The sequence below is a fragment of the Dipodomys merriami genome, unplaced genomic scaffold (genome assembly GCF_024711535.1).
Source record: "Dipodomys merriami isolate MVZ:Mamm:240054 unplaced genomic scaffold, mDipMer1.0.p SCAF_171, whole genome shotgun sequence".
Lineage (NCBI taxonomy): Eukaryota > Metazoa > Chordata > Mammalia > Rodentia > Heteromyidae > Dipodomys > Dipodomys merriami.
This window is the reverse complement of record NW_027203060.1, coordinates 2,511,513-2,525,776: the sequence shown is the minus strand read 5'-3', so window position 1 is coordinate 2,525,776 and position 14,264 is coordinate 2,511,513. Positions and strand designations below refer to the sequence as shown.

Sequence of the window (14,264 nt, the reverse complement as noted above, 5' to 3'; positions counted from 1 at the left end):
GCAACAATGAAGCATACAAGTCATTATGTTGAAAACGAATTTTACAAATTTGGGGGGTGCGGAGAAGGGTTTGTGGTGGCAAGGGGAGGATGGGAAGGGATGTGAAGGGGAAACAAAGGAGGAGGCTACAATGCTTGAGAAGAAATGTACTCATTATCTTGCCCATGTAATTGTAACCCCTCACTACATTATTTTCACAATAAAAAGGAAACAAAAGAAACAAAAGCAATACAACACTTTCTTAAAATATGTACATGTATATTCTTAATTTAATATTTTAGTAAATCCAAGCAAGAGTAATACAAATCATTTCTTGTGGATATACAATTCCTTTCTGGAGTATTTCATTATCACAGAAGTAGCTTGACATACACAGAAAATAATTGTTCTTAAAACATGTGACAAAAGTCTCAAGTCCTGTACTGCAGTGACTGCTGTTGTTCCTATGTCCTTATCAAGACCTTAGCAGCAACAGAATGAGGAGGAAAGGGAGGAGGAGAAATAAATCAAGAATTCAATGTCTATCCTTCAAAATGAGGAAAAATAAGGAAAGAAAAGCGTATTTGGAGAGGGATGTGTGAGAATGTTGGTGTGGCATTGATCACGGTGCATTGTATTCATATACTATTTCATAAATTGCAACTTTATTGCACAACTACTTGAAGATAAATATAATAATAAAAGGAATTGAGCAGGTACAGGTGTTCTCAAGAAGACAAGATAAACCATACAAACAGTGCACAGGTACTGACTTACCTGGTGGTGCTTGGTTTATTTTCTTTCCAAAACAAAACTTTCATAACATCTATGCACTAAGATTGCATCTCTAGTATAGTATAGTGGGAAGAAATTAATTCCAGTCTTTTCCTATTTATTTTTTTTTATTTTTTTTTTATTTTTTTTAATTGTATTTTATTTTATTTGAGAACATACTGTACAGGGGGGCTACAATTACATGGGCAGGATAATGCAAACATTTCTTACCAAGCATTGCAGCCTCCTCCTTTGTTTACCCTTCACTTCCCTTCCCCGCCTCCCCCCTCCCCCCACCCAATTTTACCCCCCTCCCCCCACCCAATTATACCCCCCTCCCCCCCCCCACACCGACATTGTAAAGCTGGTTTTGACATGACATTTTGTACTTCTCATTGTTGCAACAGGTCCACCTGAATCCTTAAACGACTTGTTTGTCCCCATCTCCTCCACATGTTATATTGACATCAAATATAGTGAAAGCGGGGGTTACACTGTGGGGGAGGGACATACAAAGCAACAAAGAAATAATCTTATAAATGTGTTAGAAACACATGCATGAAAGAAACGAAAACATTAAAATACATATCTAAGGGTTCATTTTCCTAACATCACATTATCTGACCTTTTCCGCTTGACTCATACCTATACTAGATATTGCAAATAAGGGAAACCATGGGACCTATGCTTCTTTGGGCCTGGCTTACTTCACTTAATATAATTTTTTCCAAACCTTTCCATTTCCTAACAAATGGGGAAATGTCATTCTTTCTGATTCTTTTCCTATTTATTGTATTAAGAAAGATTTGTCAGCTAGGCACCAGTGTCTCAGGTCTGTAGTCCAAACTTATGGGAGGCTGATATCTGTGTATAGCATTAACAAGCCATCCTGGGAGGAAAATCCATGAGACATTTTTTTAGTTGTGAAAATACCATACGGAGGGGTTACAATTACATGAGCAAGGTAATGAGTACATTCCTTATCACGTATTGTTTCCTCCTCCTTTGTTTCCCCTTCCTAACCCTTCCCATACCCTCCCCCCCCAAGTTGTGAAGTTTCTTTTGTGAAATAAGTCCATGAGAATTTCATCTCCAATTAACTGCAGAAAACTAGAAATACCTTGATGGCTCAAAGTGACAGCATGTTGGCCTTAAGTCAAAAATTGAGTGACAAATCTCAGGCCCTGATTTTCAGCCACATTTCCAACCACTCGCTGCTCTTGCCCCCCTCCAAAAAAAGGAAAAGGAAAAGGAAAAGAAAGAGAAAGAAAAAAATAAGGGCTTCCCAAGCCATCAGGAGTAGAACAGCATGTATCCGTGGGTCTTTCCTTCCTTATATCTGAATGAAGATTGTCCTTGTCCAGCTTGCATCAAGGTAAGTCCATCTGCCTGCCTAATGCCAGGATACTTGCCCTCTCCTTCCTCTGAAACAAAGTTATGCATTGCTCCTTGTATCCTTGGGACCCAGGACAGATGAATAGACACACCAAAGAGAGGACCTACTGAATCTCTTGGTGAAACAGAGCCACTCTCAATCACACTCAGGGAGAAATGTCACATGTGAACATGTGCTACACACTCAATCCTGGACACAGGATACTGGACATCGTGATACTCCAGGGGCATCTCAGGTTAACCAAGTGTCTCCTGCCATGCAGTGCCCGAATTGGCAAACATGGAAACTTCCAACCCCAGTGCCACTGACTGAACTGTGCCCACATGACCTTCACAGAACCGGAAGATCTTCTGACTGGAACCAGGCCTCCTCTGGCCGACCTCAATGTCCCCGATCAGCCCCAGCCTTAAGCAGTGTGCAGTGATATTGTTTCTCACGCCAACCAGAATCTTCCATTAACCCACTCCCGATCACTAAAGTGCACACTAAAGGCACACTGACCCCACATCCCCTCGCTGGCCCCTTCCACAATGCAGTGTCAGAGAACTCATGAAGCATATGGGACCCTCCTGAGCAATGGGGAACACGTGTACCACCAGGATACCCTGAGGTCCTTGACTTCCTGGACCTGGATCCAGGAAACTCCGTAGCAGCTTCCTGAGCACTTTGCGGGTAGCCGGTAGGCAGCCCGTTCCAGGAAGCCTGTACCTGCAGTAAGATCAGTCATCAGCAGGACAACTTCCTAGGGTATCCACGAATTCCAGCATGGGAGCTTCTCTCTGATTGGACAGTTTTGAACACACACAGTGATCCGTTCCTCGTGGCCTGGAGATACTGTATTGGGATTTGTTGGTCCATGCCGGTCTTATAAATATAGTGAAGCCAATCTCACGGCCTAGCTATATATACTATCCTGGTTACTGGAAAGTCCCAGGGGTGGGGTCAGTAGCACCTGCTTCAGACAGAATGACCAGCCCTGTTTGCATGCTGCTGTGCAAAACATCATCCTGGGTATACCATTCTGGGTAATAAATGGCCCAGGCTGTGGGGCACCTAGATGATTGGTCAGCAATGTACACAGGGAAATGACCAGGCAATGTGATTTGCCTAGACCATACTGGCTACTCTTGGTATAGAGCAATGGCTTCATGCTAATATTGCTATGTTGTTTGTATTTTCAAATCAAGCTCCTTGGTCTGCAAATACTATACTGTTTAACACGGGTTAACACCAGGGAATTGAGCTTAGATTATTGGTTGTCTGTTGGTCCTGGCAAAGAGGCTCCCATTGAGTTGAGTTCTAAAGGGGCTTGGATACTTTTGACCCTATGAAACCTTGACACTACCTTATAAGGAAGTTATTGAAACAATCCTTTGAAAAATCAGGCAATAGCGCTTGATAAGAAATGTACTCATTATCTTGCCCATACACTTGTAACCCCTCTTTACGGTAATATTACAATTAAAAAAAAAAGAAAATCAGGCAACATACAAGTTGTTTGTAAAGGGAAAAGACAGGTTAAATGGGTAAGGGTCAGAAATACCCATGAGAGGGCAATCCTTACTTATGAAAATAGGCAAGGAGGAGTAGACTAAATTTTAGTCTATAATGGCAAAAGAAGCAACATCCTGTAAAAGAGAGTTAAGGAAATAGGATAAACCTGAGTAGTAGAAGGTACAATCACTATGTGCATCTGATCATACAAAATGATATTTATGAAAATGAATTCATGGAATTCATAAACATATATATTTCACATTTTCTTGATCCATTCATCTACTTAGGGGCATCTGGGTTGGTTCCATATCTTAGCTATAGTAAATAATGCTGCAATAAACATAGGTGTGCTGGTAGCTTGAGTATGGTCTTGTTTGTGATCATTTGAGTAAAGGCCAAAAGTGGGATTGCTGGGTCATAGGAGTCTTTTGAGGAACCTCCATACTACTTTCCAAAGTGTTGAACAAGTTTACACTTCCACCAGCAATGAAGTAGGGTTCCCTTCTAGCCACATCCCTTCCAGCATCTGTTGTTATTACAGTTCTTGATTATAGCCATTCTAACTGGGGAGAGGTAGAATCTCAATGTAGTTTTGATTTGCATTTGTTTTATGGCTAGAGAGGTTGAGCATTTCTTCATGTGTTTATTGGCAATTCTTATTTCCTCTCAGGGAAGTTTCTCTTTAAGTCTTTAGCCCACTTATTCATTGGGCAGTTGTTTCTTTGAGGACTTATTGTTGGGGGATTTAATTTTTTGACTTCCAAGTATATTTTAGATATCAGACCCTAGTCTGTTGAATGGCTAGTGAAGAATTCTATGCCTCCATCAGAAAGAATGACATCGCCCCATTTGTTAGGAAATAGAAAGAGTTGGAAAAAATTATATTAAGTGAAGTAAGCCAGGCCCAAGAAAACATAGCTCCCATGGTTTCCCTTATTTGCAATAACTGGTATATGACTGGGACAAGCAGAAAATGTCAGATATGATGATGGTAAACGAAATGAATCCAAGATAAGGAAACAAGTGGTTTTGTCTTTCTTTCTACTGTTTGTAACATACTTATAAGGTACCATGTGATTTCTTTGTTGCTTTTTATGTCCCTCCTCCATGGTATAAACCTTGTTTTCACTGTATTTGATGTTGGTATAATTTGGAGAGGAGAAGGGAAAAAACAAATTGCTTAAATAGCGATACAGGTGGACCCATTGCAACAATGAGATGTACAAGACACTACGCTGAAAAATGAACTTTACAAGTTAGGCAGGGGGGGGGAGGGGACAGTGCAGTTGAGGAGGTGGGTGGGAAGGGATGGTAGGGGAAAAACAAAGCAGGAATCAACAATGCTTGATAAGTAATGTACTCATTGCTTGCTCATGTAACTGTAACCCCTCTGTACAATATTTTCACAATAAAAACACTTATTTAAAATAACAAAATGAGCTCATGGCAATGAAAACAAGATTTTTGTGCCTTTTTGCTGATGTTGTTCTCTTTTTCCTGATTTTCCATTGTTGGCAATTGTGAGTGTATTGGTAGGTAGAGAAACAGAAGGACCAATAATGAACAAATGCAGCAGTAGTACTCAGTTGACACTATGCTTCAAGTGGGAGGGAAACACTGGGAGAGAACAAGTGAAGGAGTGACATTTTCCCAAAAGAAATGTACTCAAAACCTGACTTATAGCACATTTATAATAATATAACATGTTTTCAAAGACTGAGTAATAGGAAAGGAGAACAAGAAGTTGAATAATTGAGAAACTTTTATATAACAAATGTTAATATAAAAGTACGGTATAAAATTGATATATGATTAGGCAAAATGACTTAAGGTGAGCATAGCAACCTCATCACTAGGGAAGGAAGAGCTGCATCACCTTGTCTTCTGCATAGAAAAGTGTTTACTCATTCCCTATCTCATTCATTCCTCATGTAGTCTTCTACTAACAATCCCCTACACTCCCTCATTCGCTCACTCATTGCAATCTTCAGTGACATATTCCTTCATCACACTACAATACATTCACTCAGGGGTTCAATGTTCATCCTTCCCTCCCTCCCTCCCTGCCTCCTTCCTTCCCTCCCTCCCTTTCTGTTTTCCTTCCTTAATTCCTTCCTTCCTCCCTCCCTCCCTCCCTTTGTTCCATCGTTCCTTTATTCTCTCATTCGTTTGAAAAAAGCATACAGCTGAGGAACAATCTTGAGAAGGCATGTGTAAGGCCAAACACCCATGTGTCCCTACGTGGGGAATGACTATGCTCTACCCGAACATTTTGCTCATGAATACTGTCAAGACATACTGACAAATCTCCTTTAAAGTAGACAACTGAGGGCCCATCCTGAGATACGTATCTTTCTTTAGCAAAAGAAAATGTTTTTAAATATGTCATGTGTAGTGCTGTACTTAGGTCTGGAACCTGTCACAGAGAGCTAGAGCTATCTGCCATTTCTGGATCATAGCGAGGGATTCCAGACAACAATGCCAGCCTTGTCGCTGTCTCTGTGACCAGAGAACCCTTCCTCACCTCCGTGTGGTCCCTATCCTTGCCCATCCCAGCCTTCTGGGTGGACTGAGCTAAGCCAGAGACTGTAATCCCAGGCAGCCACAGCACCTCAATGATTTCTCAGAGCTTCCAGGCCTTGTCTCCCATTCCACAAGCTGGGTTTAGCAGGCAATCACTAGCATGGAAATGTGAGCCAAGGAAGACAGTGCTGGTCAGGGTCTTGAAATAGAATGCCATTCCTACCGGGAGGAAAGTATGCTTTTCCTATAGAAAAGGCACAGGTAAGCAGCATGAGGGATGGAGAGCCTGACAAGCCAGAAGTGGACGTATTTGAGATAACATAGTTCAGGGTATCCAGCTCAGACAGCTACAATAAATGACAAAAGGTCACACAGCAAGCAAACACAACTCAGTTTCCTTCCTCCCTTTTTAGCTTTCTCCTTTCTGCTGCCTCCTTCCCTTTACTCATGAAAGCCTGAGGCCTGAACCCATACCCCTTGGTGGGCCAGACAGATGAATCTGACTCGAACTGAGAAGAACATCTTCATTTACTTTTCTCCAACACATTTCAGATAAAAGCTGAGAGACAATGCAACCGCTGACCTCAAGGTAAGTCTTCACAACTGCCTCTAATGCATTTTCCATTAATCACACACAACTGACTCCTACAGGTTGGCAAGTTTTCAACCTACAATGTACCTTTGAGTAGCCTAGCTCTCTAGCTTGCCAATGTATTGACAAGAATGAAAGCAATAGTTTATAATGAAAAATGTACAGAGCAGAATTGGTTCTAAAGGAAGGATTGAGGGCTGGCAGTGAATTTTTTATACTTACAGCTTGCAAAGAGGTATTTTAGACATAATGGCTCATGACTTTAATCCCAGCTGCTGAGACGTTGGTGCAGAAGAATCATGAGTTTGAGGCCCACCTGAACTACATAGCAAGACTCTCTGAAGAAATAAAAATCAATACATGAACAAATTCTTTAAAATGAATAGAAGCATCAGAAAAATGTCTATAGAAAGTATTGCTAGCATTTTATGGCCTCACCAAATCTCTAGTCCTCTGTGGGAACTGGATGGGACAACTGGGAGCTAGTGTCTCCTAGAGAATTGTGAATGCACCCATGCATCTCAGAGGTCTGCAGCTCTAAAAGCCTCTGTTCCTGAGGATAAATCACTTAAGAACCCAAGTTATCTCATGTTCCCTTTCTGATAAATATCATTTGATTTTTGCATCTGGCTGTGTTATGGACCCTGAGTTAGCACTCCCAACCTCTTCTAAATGCTGGTTCTAGACATGAATCTGCACACTGATGGGTGAATCTCTAAGGACCCAAAGCGACCATCAACACCATGAATATCCCGAGTAAGATCCCAACTCCTCTCTGGCTTTTTAAACACAGTCTCTGAAACTGGAGAATCTAGGAGCAAAGGATGCTGCCCTCAAGGCAAATCCCTTCCCTTCTCTACAAAATGGGCATGTTGACAAGGGGACAAAGAGTGACCCTGTCCACCCAGGATCACTGCCAGATTTCCACTCACAGCAGGAACTTCGGGACAGCAGCAGAGAGAACACATGGTAGAAATGCAAAATACTGCCCTCGAGGGACACATGGCACTATACCCACATCCCCTCCTAGGAACACATTCTCACATGTGCACACATGTCCTCACTCCCATATTCTCAAATCTGCACTTACCATTACAAATGGGCACACAGACACACACACTCCCTGTCCACGTATCTGCTCACATGTACAACCCCTCCATACTTACATATGTTCCCACATACACACAAACTCCCTGATTACACACTCTCTACTGCTTATACCCTCAATTTCAGCATACAATTACATTACAGGTCCATGCTCATCACTCCCTGAGACCTACAGAGAGGTTTAGATCACCCATGTGGTAGGAGCTACCTGTACAAACACCATGACTATGAGACCCAGGTCCATGGTCTAAGTGGGAGGAGTGTGTCACAATCATATGAGGCTGCCTCTCAAGGGAAGTTTCTGTCTTCCCCGGACATACACAGAGAAAACACTGTAGTTGTGACCCTGCTCTGGACCCTCAGTGCTTATGCCCCTCCCTCCCACTCAATTGACCATGTCAGAAGACTGATGATCTCAGGCCCTGGACTGGGCCCAGGAGCCCCTCCTTCAGCTCCTGCTGCTGCCAGGCCCAGGCCATCTCTCATACCTGTTGCCAGAGACCTCTGTGTGTAACTCGCTCTCAAACTAGTGCTAGGAGCATTGCTGACACATTTTTCAGCTAAAGTCCTCTATGTTTCCATGTTTCTCAGTCATACAGGGCCATTCACAGCACTCTCTCTTCTCAACAACCTCAAAACCCTCATCTCAAATCAGCAGAAGCAGCAGCCAGCACCTGAGTTCCATCCCAGCCTCTGTCCTTGTTCTCCTCCTCTCCACTCCTACTCCCCACTGCCTTTCCACAGGTCTAATAACCTGGCCCCTTGGTTCTCTGCTCACACTCCTCCTTCTTAGGGTAGAGGTGGAGATTACAGTCACATCACCACTGGCTTTCCCTCTCTGCTCCAGCCTCATGGGCACATCTGCCCAGAAGGGGTCTCAGCATTTGCTGCCCCGTGATTTTGCCCAGGACCCTCCTCAACATGCCTCCAGAGCAAGTGTTCCACTGTGATTTGGGATGCATTCTAGCCAGCAGCCACAGATCTGTCCACTGCATGCCTGAAGTTTGGATTGGTCCATTACCAGGTTTCTCAAGAAGGGCTGTTGAATTTTGCTTGACAAACAAATACACCCCTGGGGGAGGTTATTTTCTACACATTTGGACTCTACTTTATTCCTTGCCACTGAATGTGCTTTGGCCCTGGCTGCTCACATTTCTCTCTGGACTGATATCTTTGCATGCTACAGGAGGTAAAGATACATTCTGTTCCTTTTTATAATATATATATATATATTATATTTTATTTTATTTTATTTGTGAACGTACTGTACAGAGGGGTTACAATTAAATGGGCAGGATAATGCGTATATTTCTTACCAAGCATTGCAGCCTCCTCCTTTGGTTTACCCTTCACATCCCTTCCCAGCCTCCCCCCTCCCCCCCAGTCCCAATCCTTCTCCTTTCCCCCCCTTCCCTCCCCCCACCCCCCGCACCGACGTTGTAAAGCTTGTTTTGGACATGACAACTTGTACTTCTCATTGTTGCAACAGGTCCACCTGTATCCTTAAACAACTGGTATTTCCCCCTCTCCTCCACAAATTATACTGACATCAAATATAGTGAAAGCAGAGGTTATACTGTGGGGGAGGGACATACAAAGCAACAAAGAGATAATCTTATAAATGCATTAGAAACACATGCATGAAAGAAAAAAACATTAAAATACATGTCTGAGGGTTCATTTTCCTGACATCACATTATCTGACCTATTCCGCTTGACTCATACATATACTAGATATTGCAAATAAGGGAAACCATGGGACCTATGTTTCTTTGGGCCTGGATTACTTCACTTAATATAATTTTTTCCAAGTTTTTCCATTTCCTAACAAATGGGGCAATGTCATTCTTTCTGATGGAGGCATAGAATTCCATTGTGTATATATACCACATTTACTCGATCCATTCCTCTACTGAGGGGCATCTGGGTTGGTTCCATATCTTAGCTATGGTAAATAATGCTGCAATAAAGATAGTTGTGCTGGTAGCTTTAGTGTGGTCTTGTTTGTAAACATTTGGGTAAATTCCCAAAAGTGGGATTGCTGGGTCATAGGGGAGTTCTATGTGAAGTCTTTTGAGGAACCTCCATACTGCTTTCCAAAGTGGTTGAACAAGTTTACATTCCCACCAACAATGAAGTAAGGTTCCTTTCTGTCCACATCCCCTCCAGCATCTGTTGTTGTTAGAGTTCTTGATTTTTGCCATTCTAAATGGTGTGAGGTGATATCTCAATGTTGTTTTGATTTGCATTTCTTTTATGGCTAGGGATGTTGAACATTTCTTCATGTGTCTATTGGCCATCCTTCTTTCTTCTTCAGAGAAGCTTCTCTTTAAGTCTTTCGCCCACTTATTTATTGGGCAGTTGTTTCTTTGAGGATTTGTTGTTGGGGGGTTTAATTTTTTGAGTTCCAAGTATATTTTAGATATGAGACCCTTGTCCTTTGTATGGCTAGTAAAGATCTTCTCCCAATCCGTGGGCTTTCTATTGATCTTGCTAGCTATGTCATTTGCCCTGCAGAAGCTCCGCAACTTTATGCAATCCCATTTGTCCAACCTTTCTTTGATTTGTTATGTTTCCGGGTCTCTATTCAAAAAATTTCGGCCTGAGCCAAGGAGACCTAGGGTTTCTCCTATTCCATCCTGTAATGTTTTCAGAGTGTCTGCTTTGACTTCAAGGTCTTTGATCCATTTGGAGTTGATTCTGGTGCAGGGTGATATATAAGGTGATATATAGTTTTCTACATGTAGTTAACCAATTTTGCCAGCACCATTTACTGAAGAGGCTGTCTTTCTTCCATTCTATTGTTTTAGCTCCCTTATCGATGGCTATAGGTCTGTAGGTTCATTTCTGGGTTTTCAATTCTATTCCATTGGTCCTGAGGTCTGTTCTTATGCCAATACCAAGCTGTTTTGATTACTATGGCTTTATAGTAGAGTTTGAAATTTGGTATTGATATTCCTCCAGCAGTGTTCTTTCCGTTGAGGAGCGTTTTGGCTATTCGGGATCTTTTATTGTTCCATATGAATTTTTGGATTGCCTCTTCTATTTCCTTGAAGAATGAGGTTGGAATTTTGATGGGTATCGCGTTGAATTTGTAGATAGCCTTGGGAAGTATTGCCATTTTCATGATGCTAATCTTTCCAATCCAGGAGCATGGGAGGCTTTGCCATTTTTTTAGTTCTGTGTTGATTTCCTTTTTCAAGATTTTAAAGTTTTCATCATAGAGGTCCTTCACTTCTTTAGTTAAGTTAATTCCTAGGTATTTTATTTTTTGTGGGGCTATTACAAATGGAGTTCCTTTCCTAATTTCAGCCACACTTTTCTCATTGTTGGCATACAGAAAAGCCATTGATTTTGGGGGGTTAATTTTATAACCTGCTACTTTGCCAAAGTTTTGAATCAGCTTGAGTAATTTGGGAGTGGAGTCTATGGGATTCTTTAAGTACAAGATCATGTCATCTGCAAAGAGGGAGCCTTTTATTTCTTCTTTCCCTATTTGGATCCCCTTTATGTCTGCATCTTGTCTTATTGCTGTAGCTAGGCATTCTAATACTAGATTGAAGAGAAGTGGAGAGAGTGGGCATCCTTGTCTTGTTCCTGAGTTAAGAGGAAATGGCTTAAGTTTTTCACCATTGAGTATAATGCTGGCTGTAGGTTTGTCATATACAGCCTTTATTGTATTGAGGAATGTTCCATGGATTCCTAATTTTTCCAAAACCTTCATCATGAAGAGGTGTTGGATCTTGTCGAATGCTTTTTCTGCATCTATTGAGATAACCATGTGGTTCTTATTCTTGCTCCTGTTGATGTGATGAATAATATTAAATGATTTGCGTATATTGAACCAGCTTTGCATCCCTGAAATGAATCCTGTTTGATCATGGTGTATGATTTTTTGGATGATTGTTGAAGTCGATTGGCCAAAATTTTGTTGAGAAGTTTTGCATCAATGTTCATCAAAGAAATGGGTCTATAGTTCGCTTTTTTTGATGAGTCCCTGCCTGGTTTTGGGATGAGGGTTATGATGGCTTCATAGAATGTGTTGGGTAGTGAGCTTTCTGTTTCAATTTCATTGAAGAGTTGGAGGAGTATTGGTGTGAGCTCTGCTTTGAAGGCCTTGTAAAATTCCGCTGTAAAACCATCTGGTCCTGGACTTTTCTTAGCTGGGAGGTCTCTTATTGCTGTTTCTATTTCAGTGCTTGATATGGGCCTGTTAAGATAGTTTAACTCATCTTGGTTTAGTTTTGGCATGTCAATATTTGCTAGGAGAATGTCTATTTCTGTCAAGTTTTCAAACTTATTAGCATAAAGTTTTGAGAAGTATTCCCTTATAATGTTCTGAATCTTGGTTGTTTCTGTGGTGATGTTTCCATTCTCATCTCTGAGTTTATTAATTTGGGTGTGTTCTCTTCTTTTTCAGATAAGATTTGCTAAGGGTCTGTCAATTTTGTTAAGTTTTTCGAAGAACCAACTCTTTCTTTTGTTGATTCTTTCTATAGTTTTTTTGGATTCTAATTCATTTAATTCTGATTTAATTTTGATTATTTCTTTCTGTCTACTGCATTGGGGTTTATCTTGCTGCTCTTTTTCAAGGAGGTTTAGATGTGTCATTAAATTGCTAGTTTCCGATCTCTCCAATTTGTTGATGTAGGAGCTCAGAGCTATAAACTTGCCTCTGAGTACTGCCTTTGCTGTGTCCCAGAGGAGCTGGTAATTTGTGTGTTCATTTTTGTTGAATAGCATGAACATTTGAATTTCCTTTCTAATCTCTTCCATGACCCACTCATGATTCAGCAGTGTGTTGTTCAGCCTCCATGTGATGCCGGACTTTCTTTGGTGGCTTTTGGTGTTGAGTTCTAATTTTATTCCCTTGTGGTCAGAGAGGATGCAAGGTATAACTTCAATGTTTCTGAATTTAGACAAGTTTGCTTTATGGCCTAAAATGTGGTCTATGTTAGAAAATGTTCCATGTGCTGCTGAGAAAAATGTGTATTCTGATGCTGCTGGGTGAAATGTTTGGTAGATGTCTGTTAAGTCTAGTTGATCTATGCAGCTGTTTAGATCTGCGGTTTCTCTGTTGAGTTTTTGCCAAGTTGATCTATCTAGTGGGGAGAGTGGTGTGTTAAAATCCCCAACAATTAATGTCTTTGGATCTATATGGGATTTGAGGGAAAGTAGTGTTTCTTTGATAAATTTGGGTGCTCCATTGTTTGGCGAATAGATATTTAGAATTGTAATATCCTCCTGAAGGAGAGATCCTTTAATTAGGATGTAGCGACCTTCTTTATCTCTTCTCACAAATTTTAATTTGAAGTCTATTTTATCTGATATTAGGATTGCAACTCCCACCTGTTTATGGGAGCCCTTTGCTTGGTAGATTTTGTTCCAGCCTTTAACATTGAAAATGTGTTTGTTTTTACGGGCAAGATGTGACTCCTGCAGGCAGCAGATAGAAGGGTCTTGTTTTTTAATCCAACTAGACAGTCTATGTCGGTTAATTGGAGAGTTCAGTCCATTAATGTTAAGAGATAAGACTGAGAGTTATTTGGGAGTTCCTGCCATGTTATCCACCTTCTTGGGGGCTGCAATAACTGGGTTCTTCCTATGGTTCTTGGATTCTCAGTTTGGGTGTAGTTTCTTGGCCTTTATTGTGGTCTTGTTGGTTTTCTATGTGTAGGACATCTTTAAGAATCTTTGGTAGGGCTGGTTTTGTGGAGATGTAATGTTTCAATTTTTCTTTGCTATGGAAGGTTTTTATTTGGCCTTCAGTTTTGAAGGAGAGTTTAGCTGGGTACAGTATTCTTGGTTGATAGTTGTTTGTTTTTAGGGCATGGCATACATCATTCCAGGCTCTTCTTGTTTTGCTTGTCTCTGCTGAGAAATCTGAGGTGATTCTAATTGGTTTCCCTTTATAGGTGATTACCCTTTTCTCCTTGACAGCTTTAAGGATCTTTTCCTTGGTCTGAGTTGATCCTGTGTGGATTATAATGTGAAGGTGGGATGTCCTATTCTGGTCTGGTCTATTTGGGGTTCTAAAAGCTTCTTGTATCTGAATAGGCCTATCTTTTTGTATGTTTGGGAAGTTCTCTGCTAGGATCCTGTTAAATTTCCTAGACCATTAACTTCTGTTTCTAGGTGCTCCTCTACACCCATTATCCTTAGATTAGGCCTTCTGATGGTGTCTTCTAGGTGTTGGATAGATATATCATATTTCTTGGACTTGTCTTGGATGGTTGTATGTTCTTTCTCTATAATATCTAGGCTGTCTTCAATCCCTGAGATTCGATCTTCTGCATGGTCTAACCTGCTGTCAAGACTCCCTACTTTGTTTTTTATCTCTTTTCCTTCTAATTGGTCAGTTTTCATGGCTTCAAGTTCTTTGTTGAAGCTCTGTTT

The 14,264-nt window shown here is 41.1% G+C and overlaps 1 pseudogene; it reads right to left on the bottom strand.

Moving 5' to 3' along the window:
- LOC138829418 (M-phase inducer phosphatase 2-like) overlaps nt 1-14,264 on the bottom strand; it is a 71,133-nt pseudogene that overhangs the window by 44,354 nt on the left and 12,515 nt on the right.